Source organism: Agelaius tricolor, unplaced genomic scaffold (assembly GCF_023055355.1).
Source record: "Agelaius tricolor isolate 1412-34295 unplaced genomic scaffold, bAgeTri1.0.p SCAF_22, whole genome shotgun sequence".
Taxonomy (NCBI): domain Eukaryota; kingdom Metazoa; phylum Chordata; class Aves; order Passeriformes; family Icteridae; genus Agelaius; species Agelaius tricolor.
In genome coordinates this window covers 9548135-9557316 of record NW_027269282.1, presented here as the reverse complement: position 1 = coordinate 9557316, position 9182 = coordinate 9548135, and positions in this window count along the sequence as shown.

Below are 9182 nucleotides of genomic sequence, written 5' to 3'. Positions count from 1 at the left end.
ATATTCAGAGTTCTTGGCTTTGGTCAGACATGGTTAAACTGAAATTGGAATATGTGGAGAGTGGAGCTGGAGCATCCTGGGACTGTGTGCCAAGCACTGGAGCTCTTCAGGCTGCTCCTCCACACCATCATTTTGCTGCTCTTTGGCAATTTTCAGTGATTAAAGCTGAAACCTGAGTGCAGTTTCTGTGCTTTGCTACATCTTTGCAGTGAATAGGAAACAAACAGGAAACCTGTCCTGTATTTCCCCATGGAGGGCAAACAGGGGGGGCCACACCAGCCAGAATTCCTGGCTGCTGTCTTCCTAGAGGTGTCCAGCCTGCAAACTCTTCCTGGAGATATCCTATATCAGCTGGAACAGCTCCACGGACAGGCTGGATAAACATCCCCCCAAAACAGAGCAGGCAATGACAAAATTCTGTCCCCAAAACCCAAAGCTCTACATTCCTGCCTGTTTACAGAAAGAGAATTGTCTCAAAGGCCACCACGGGTCCCATTTTCTCCTGGTTGCCAGTCTCTAGAGCCCAGTGCCTGGCAGAAATCTCTCCCTGACAAGGCCAGGGGAGCAGCTGAGATCCCCCATCCTTGGAGGCTCCCGAGAGCAGAGCACAGGGAGCCCTGCAGAGCCCAGGGAGATCCCAGCGCTCACCCTCGCAGAGCACAAGGCTGGACAAGAGCTCTCCTGGGGTCCCTTCCAGCCTGGGGTGCTGAGAAATCATCCTCCCTCTCTCCCCTGCCTCCCCTAGGAATATTTTCATTTGTGCCTTAATATTTTCTTCAGGAAGTCTGCTGACACTGAACTGAAAGTTGTGTTTGAGAGGGAATTTCACTGTCAGCTGTCTCACAGTTTCACTGTTCTTTCATTACTGTCACAATCCCTTTCCCCCCACAAAGTGAGAGCTGCCAGCTCAGACCATTGTAATGAAACACTTGATTTCCAAATGTTCATTGAAGCAGGAAATATTTTACACCCCCTGAACTTTCCAATAGCTCAGGAGCACACTTTTTCCCTCTTAGCAAAAGTTTCTAAAAGCTCTGATGTGTGATCTGTGTGGAGGAGTTTATGGCTGAGCACGTTGGGATACCTGGATGCCAACTGAAAGGCAATGTCTCTTTAGATAAATTAGAGAATGTCATTTGTACAGGCTGTGAAAAGATATTTTTCAGAAATAAAACTAGAGTGTGAGACCATGAGATGCCAGTCACTCAACTCTCTGCCCCTGGACAATCAATCTGTGTTGCTCCCAGTAAATGTGCACCCTGCTTTCTTTAAAAATAAAACTTCTATTCTACAGATTCCAATATCTCCCTTAAGAGTTTTTTAATTCAAGAGGCAAGGACACTATAACATGCTCTGATGCTTTTGGCTGTTGCTGTTATTTGAAACCTCTCCTTTTTTTGCTCTGTTTCTATTTTTTGCCAGTGCATTATGCAAGGGGAGCTTGGACACCAAGTGACCTTGTTTTCTAAATAAATGTGATTACAATCCACCTCAGTGCCTGCACACCTGGGGAAAGCATTCCCTGCCAGCCTGGGAGTGCTGAACCCCTTGACCACTCAGAGCTGAGCATTCCCTTGGCAGGAGACAATCAGCAGGGACAAGCAGGGGCAGGTAATCAGCCTCAGACACAGAACCTGTCAGAGCACGAGTTACTGCTGCCCTGGGACTGCATTAGCTCACACATTCCTCTCTTGAAAGCTTCTTTTTATGAAGTGCACACCGTGGATTCCTCCAAGCCAGCACTCCCTTTCTGGCTCCAGCCCATCTGGAGTGGGAATAAACCACTTCAGAGGGAGCTTTTCTGGGATGATGAGAGAGACACTGGCTAAAGCCTGGAGCTGCCAGCCTCACCTGCTGGCCCAGTGCTGGCCCAGGGGCTGGGATCTGCTCGCCCTGATCAGGAGCTCAGCCTGGCCCTGCAGAGCTCTCCTGGGAGGGTCTGGGGCAGCAGGGCTCCAAGCTGAGTCACCAACACAGCTACAGGGAGGCTCTGCGAGTCAGGAGGGATTCAGAACCACAGAATTCACAGAATCACAGGGTTGGAAGAGACCTCCAAGACCATGGAGTCCAACCCAGCCCCAACAGCTCAACTCAACCCTGGCACCCAGTGCCACATCCAGGCTTTGTTAAACACACCCAGGGATGGGGACTCCAGCACCTCCCTGGGCAGCCATTCCAGAGCTTTATCACCATTTCTGTGAAGAACTTTTTCCCAATATCCAGCCTGTATTTCCCTTGAGGCTGAGTGCTCTGGCTGTGTCAGTGCTGCTGGAGAAAGAGCCCAGCCCCAGCTGAGCACAGGCACCTTTCAGGAGCTGTGAGAGCGATGAGGGCAGCCCTGAGTCTCCTTTCCTCCAGGCTGAGCACCCCCAGCTCCCTCAGGGCTCCTCACAGGGTTTGTGTTCCCAGCCCCTCTGGATGTGCTCAGTGTCCCAAGGCCCTTCCCAGGCTGAGGGGCCAGGACTGGGCTCAGCACTCCAGGTGTGACCCCAGCAGTGCCCAGGGCAGGGCACAGTGACCTCCCTGCTCCTCTGGCCACACCATTCCTGACCCAGGCCAGGAGCCTTTGGCCTCCTTGGTCCCCAGGGCTCTCTGCTGGCTCCTGTCCATCTGTCCGTCCACCAGAGCCCCCAGTCCCTTTGTGCCTGGGCACTGTCCAGCCACACCATCCCAGCCCAGAGCACTGCAGGGGTTATTGTGGCCAAAACTGGCAGGACTGGGCACTTGGATTTATTAAACTTCATCCTGTTAGACTCTGCCCATCCATCCAACCCTTCCAGGGCTCCCTGCAGAGCCCTCCTGCCTTCCAAGAGATGGACACAGCTCCCAGCTCAGTGTCATCTGCAGATTTACTGATGAAAGACTCAATCCCCTCATCCATGTCACCAATAAAAATATTGACCAGAACTTGCCCCAGCACAGAGCCCTGAGGCTGGGCTGGGAGTGATGAGACAAGGGGAATCCATCCTGCAAGAGCTTGGAGGAGACAAAGGTGGGGAAGCAATGGCAAAGCCAACACTGCTCAGAGATTGACCAGCTGGGTGGGCAGTGCTCACCGTGGCCAGGGGCTCACAGGGAGCTCCAGGTGCTGCCTTGGCTCTGACCTCCTCACCAGAGACACAACAGCTTCAGCTGCAAGGTCTCTCTTTGGAATCAGATGCTAAAGGAAACCTACAGGAAAGATGGAGAGGAATTTGTTACAAGAGTGTGTAGGGACAGAACAAGGGGAAATGGCTTCAAACTGAAAGGTTTAGATTAGATATTAGGAAAAAAAATTCCTCCCTGTGAGGGTGGGGATGCCCTGGCACAGGGTACCCATCCCTGGCAGTGCCCAAGGCCAGGCTGGAATCAGGCTTGGAACAACCTAGATTTTAAATTTGGGCTCAAAACACTACCAGAGGAAAATTATAAGGAGCAACAATCCCCAATAGACTCAGTTTATCTAAAGATCATCCAACTGTAGTATGTTCTACTCAGTTTTTCTTGGTAGGAATACAATTCCACAAACAGAGAAAAATGGAACTTAATAAAGGAAAGCAGTTCCAGTTTAGAACAAGGTGTTTTACTAAATGGAGGTTTTGCATTTAATCAATATTAAAATAACTGTCACCGAACCTGTTGTGCATTTCTGCATGCCTGAATTGGTGATGATGAACAGAATTTAAATGTCTGCATTTAAACAGAAATCTCAAAGGCTTGAGAGGGATTTTTAATCCCTGAACAGCAAATCTGACCCTGATTCAAAACCATATGAACCAAAAAACTCCCCAGGCCCCACTGATCCATATATCTGAAAGTTTGTACCCAAAAATCATTCTGCTGCTTATATGCCACAAACCTTTGGTGAATTTTGTGTATTTTTTAGCCAAAGTTGAGCCGGACAACACTGGAAGGATTGAGACCAGCAGAGAGAATAAATGTGCAAGCAGGGGGATGGCAGAGGAAGGGGCAGGGGCACATCCACTGTGTGACACCAGGTGGGAGCAGAAATGTGGGTGCCCCAGAAGGGGAAGGTGCTGCTGGGATCACCCTGCCCAGGGGCCAGAGCTGCTCCCAGTGGCTTTGGGCAGCAGAAAAATCCCCAGCTCCACCCCAGGATGGATGGCTACAGGCTGAAACCAGGCCAGCTCCATCTGGACAGGCAGCACACGGGATTTTAGCAGAATTTGTGATTTTAAATGAGACTCCAAATCTGGGGAGGGCGGCTGAGAGCTGAGCCCCTGCCTGACCAGAACCGGAGGGGCAGACGTGGGATCATGTGGCACCTTGGGACACAGGCTGGGTTTTCCACCTCAGGAATTCATGTGTGTCAAATATGAGCTTCATTTTTATCCTCTCCCACTGTCCAGAGATGTCAGAAATCAGTATAATTGCACAGGCTGGCAAGACTCCCTGGGAATTATGTGTATTTTCTCTCTTTCTCTGTCATACAGAATCCACCTCTCTGAATAATTACTGCCAGAGCTGAATCAGAGCCTGCCAGCATTACAGAAAAGAATCCAACCCTTTTCTACAAACTTTCAAAACAAATATGACTTCACTTTGCTGATTTTTTTTTCCTTAATTTTTTTGTAGATCCGCTGTCATTTGATTCTCTCTGAACAACTTGAATGAGTTTAGGGAAGGCGTGGTACACAAGAGATCTTGGGGCAGACCCTCAGCTGGTGTACAATTGGCTTCAGCAAAAGCCCTGCTCAGTTACATCCTGAAGATGCCTCCCAGTGAATTTGAAAAGCTCTCCTGGAGATTATTCACCTCATGTGAATGCCACTGCTCCCACCAGCTATGGCATTTTAGGGATTTCAGCTGTTAAGCCAGAGGGCAGACAATAGGATGGGACAGAGCCCAGGCAATTAACTCTCCACTTGGTTTTATTACTGAATCCTGAACTGGACTCCCACAGGGAACCTGTAACACGTTAGTCAAAGGAAAAAGGGCAAAACTTTAAATAATTAAAAGTTTGGAAGATGAAATTAAACAGCAGCACACAGAAACTTTTAAGAAAAACCCAACAAAACAAAATAAAACCCAAAAGGACATTAATTGAAACCTTTAATCCCAACAAAGTATTCATCCTGAGATAATTACTGCCATAAAACCCTCTGACACTGACAGCAGAGATGTCTTCAAAAGCTACACACGTAAGCAGCCTGGAACTGAGAGAGGAGCTGGCAAGGATGAAATCCTGCAGAGATGTGAGAAGGAGGGAAGATCCTGGAGGGAACTGGGCCTTGCAGTGTTAAGTCATTTCTCTGTGAAAACATGTTTTCATCTACCAGGGACTGAAAGAGGAAAAGGATGGGGAAGATTTGCCAGCAGAAAGGCAGCTCCTCCTATAAGTCAGAAACCAGTGGGTTAAAAAGAAAATAAGTGGCAACAAACTGGACCTTGAAATGGATTTGGGACAAATGTCAGCAATACAAGGTGGTTAAAACTGGGATCACACAATTCCTAATTCATGGTGCATGAAGTGATGCAATCTAAAAATCTCCTGCCAGTGTTCCTCTGCTCTTCCAATTACAGACTTTTCTGAGATGCACAAAATTGAAGTTTTCTCTGTCCTTTGCTGCAGTCCTGATCATTTTGGCACTTCCCAAAGATGACAGTGACTCTTGGAGCCCAGAAGGGTGGGGTCTGTCCCTGGGATCAGTTCTGCTCCATTTGCACCTTGCAGTTCATTGTCCCATTCCAGCTTTAGCCCCTGCAGTCCCACCCTGCTTGTTTTTCTCTCTCCAGCCCACGGGGTTTGTGCTCTTGGGCTGAGATTTGGATCATTTGTCCTTGGTGCCCAGCTGGAGCAGGAATTGTTTTGTCTCCCTGCTCTGTGCACAGAGCTCAGCATCCCCTGATGTGAACCCAGACCCACACACTAAAGCAGCACAGAATGGGAAAAATAGAAAAGCCAAACCTGAGGCATCATCAGCACAAAAATAAACGGAACCAGACTTGACCACAACCAAATTCTGAAGCAAACCCCACCTTTCCAGCATTAGATGCAACACAAAGCTTTAAATCACACCTATTAATGCATTGCCAAGCATTTCCTTTTTGCCAAATCAGAACAGATTCCAAGTGAGGGGTGACTTTGTGTTTAGTGATGACCTGAGCTCCTACTTTTATAGGAAAACTGGACACTCTCGATGCCCTTCTTTCCTTTCCTGTAGCTATTTATAGCTGATGCTAAAATCCATATCTGAGATCATTCCTGCTCGGTGGTGCCTGGGAGCTGCCACTCCTCCAGGACTGAAAAGAGGGAAAGAAAACCCCGGTCCCTTTGGCCGAGGCTGTTCCAACCCTGTCCATTCGCTGATCTCTGCTGCCCTCTCCTGCAGCACCTGCGAACTCCCAGGATTTCAGGGAAATAATAATTCTGTATTAAAGCTGCTATGGTGAGGTGTTCAAACTCCACGGGGATGGGGCAGGAGTTTTAGGAGTAGGGAAAATTTAAGCTGAAAAGGAAAAGTGCTCATGGCAGCGTATTGAGCACAGCAAGAGGCAAAATAATGATAAGAGGCAAAATAATGATAATTATAATAATGCTAAAATGATAATAATGATAATGGTAATAGTGATAATAAATGTAATAAAATAATAGGAACAATGGTAATAAATTAAATAATGAGTTGGAAAAGACATCCAAGATTAACAAGTCCATCTTTTGACTTAACACCACCATGCCCACTAGTCCAGATTGTCCCCAAGTGCCACAGCCACTTGGTTTTTGAGCACTTTCAGGAATGGTGACTCTACCACTTCACTGAGGAGCCTGATCCAGTGCTTGATCACTCTTTCAGAGAAGAAACCTTTCCCAGTATCCGACCCGAATGTCCCCTGGGGTAACCTGGGGCCGTTCCCTCTGCTCCTGTCCCTGTGCCCTCCTGGCAGGAGCTGTGCAGAGCCACAAGGGCCCCCTGAGCCTCCTTTGCTCCAGCTGAGCCCCCTCCCAGCTCCCTCATCCTTCCTGGGACTTATGTCCCTGAATTATTTAAGATGTTGTCTCAAAGCGCAGGAGTTTCACAGAAACGCAAACATTTTAAGAGTTCGTCAAACGTGAAAACGTGGAGGAATGGGAAAGAGAAAAATGTGCTTTGCAAATAATCTTGTGGCCAAAGGAATTTGCCTGCAAAGCAGTCAGAAAGGATAAACAGATGATTTCAGTTCAGTTCAAAGAATGTGCCTTGGCTTTTTGATGAGAAGGTTGTGGCACAAAATAAGAATAAACTCCCTCCACATTGGCTTAGTCCTACTGGGAGAAAAAACTGCTACCAGAAAACATCATATCCAGGTGATGTCTGACAAATTCCCTCCCTGCTCTCTTTCCATATTAGCCAGGCTGCTTTTCCTAGCATTAATCTGCCTTTCAGCTGCCTTTTAATCAAAGCCAGGCTTAACTCTCCAGTGGAAAAAGAAAGCAGATGCTGAGGTAAACCACAGAGCAGAACTGGAAGAAACAGTCAGAAAGAAAAGGCTCCTTGGCTTGATAAGGATTTAAGAACTATTTTTCTAGAGGGGAGGGAGAATGAAAATGCTCCATTTTTTTTCCAGCTTGGGTAAATGGCTATGCCTGGCTTCTTTTCCCAAATGTAGGAAGCATGGGGTTTGTACAGTACTTTGCATGTGCCAGCTCCTATTTAGTTGTGCAACATAGAAAAGGCAAAAAATCAATCCTGACAATTTGAAAATCAATCTTCAGATTGTGGAAATGAAATTTCTGTGCTGTCAGCAATTAAGTAACAAGCAAACAAGTACTCCAAACAAGCCAAGAACTCCAAGTCATTCAGCTGCTCTAGGAAGGGATTGTATGCCAACAACCAGAGACTCAAATCCAGCACTGCCATCACTGTAGGTACCAGTTAAAATTCCAGACACAAGAAATTATTGAACTAGAACATGGCAGGAAAGAAAAGACTCAGATATTTGAGGGGAGGGAGAGAGGGAGGGGTTGGTTTTGTTTTGGTTAGTTGATTTTTGGTGGTTTGGTTTTTTTTTGGGAGGGGAGGATTTGTGTTTTGGGGGTTTTTTTGTAGGGTTTCTTTTGCGTTTGTCAGCATTTTTTAAATTTTGTTTTGGGTTTTGTTGCAGAGATCCCCAGCTGCCTTTCAAACATTAGGTCCATTGCTTTAATAAATGTCCTCCTGTTCCTGAGGCAATTTTCTCCTCAAAAGAAAAGTGGTTGGTGACCAAACCACTGAGAAAAAAGTTCATTTAGGAGCCAGGAAGGTAAGAGCAAAAGCTGGTCTTGAAGAAATGACATCTGCAGCAGCAATCTAGCTGGTTTCTCCTAGCACAAGCAAACACTGGAGCTGAAGCCACACAAAATAATTACACAGTAAATCCAGACAAGAGATACAGAGCTCTGGAGAAGCTCAACACTTTCTGAAAAAGCTGATCCTGCCCACTGCATAAAACACCAAATGAACTTGCCTTTTATATAAAGAATTACTAGAGAAAGAAACCAAAATGTAAAAAGAGGTGTGTGTTTAAAAGTTCACAAACAATGCTGGAAAAAAGCATTTCCAAAGGGTCACCAATTTATCCCATTATTCATGAGCCTGCAGTTGGATTCCAAAAGCAGGGAAAAAAATATTACTCAGTAGGGCCATAAATATGAAACCAGTTTGAAAAAATGACCACACACACACAAAAAAAAAAAAGCAGAAAGATGACCTTTTTTTGCAACTGAAATTTGCTGCCTGTAGCTTTTTATTAGTTACAGCAAGTGAAATAAAAGCCAGACAAGTCTAATATAACTCTATTATCTCCTGCTACACCAGGGTGAAAAGCAATAACTGCATTTTTAAACAAACACCTGTTGGCATCTGTTTTGCCCAGTGGATGACACAATCACCCAATAAAGCTCTGGAAAGCAGCCACTGAAGCAGAGTTTGCCAGGGGAACCCTCCTGACCTGCAGCGACTCTTTGCTAAGTGAAGCAGCTGTGACAATGACATGGACAATAAAAAAAGCATTTTCAACTTGAGGATCTGATTTCCAGAAAGAAAACCTTAAAGCTGGGCCAAGGAAGTCACACTGGAGAAGGATTTCACAGCCTTGCTTCACCATGTGCAGGGTTTGGTCTGACAGGGGCTTTGGCTTTCCCTGCTCAGGAGCTGCTCCCTCCCCAGCACCCAAATTCCTCCTGGGATGCTGCACTTGCAGGGAAGGAGGAGGAAACAGAAAGG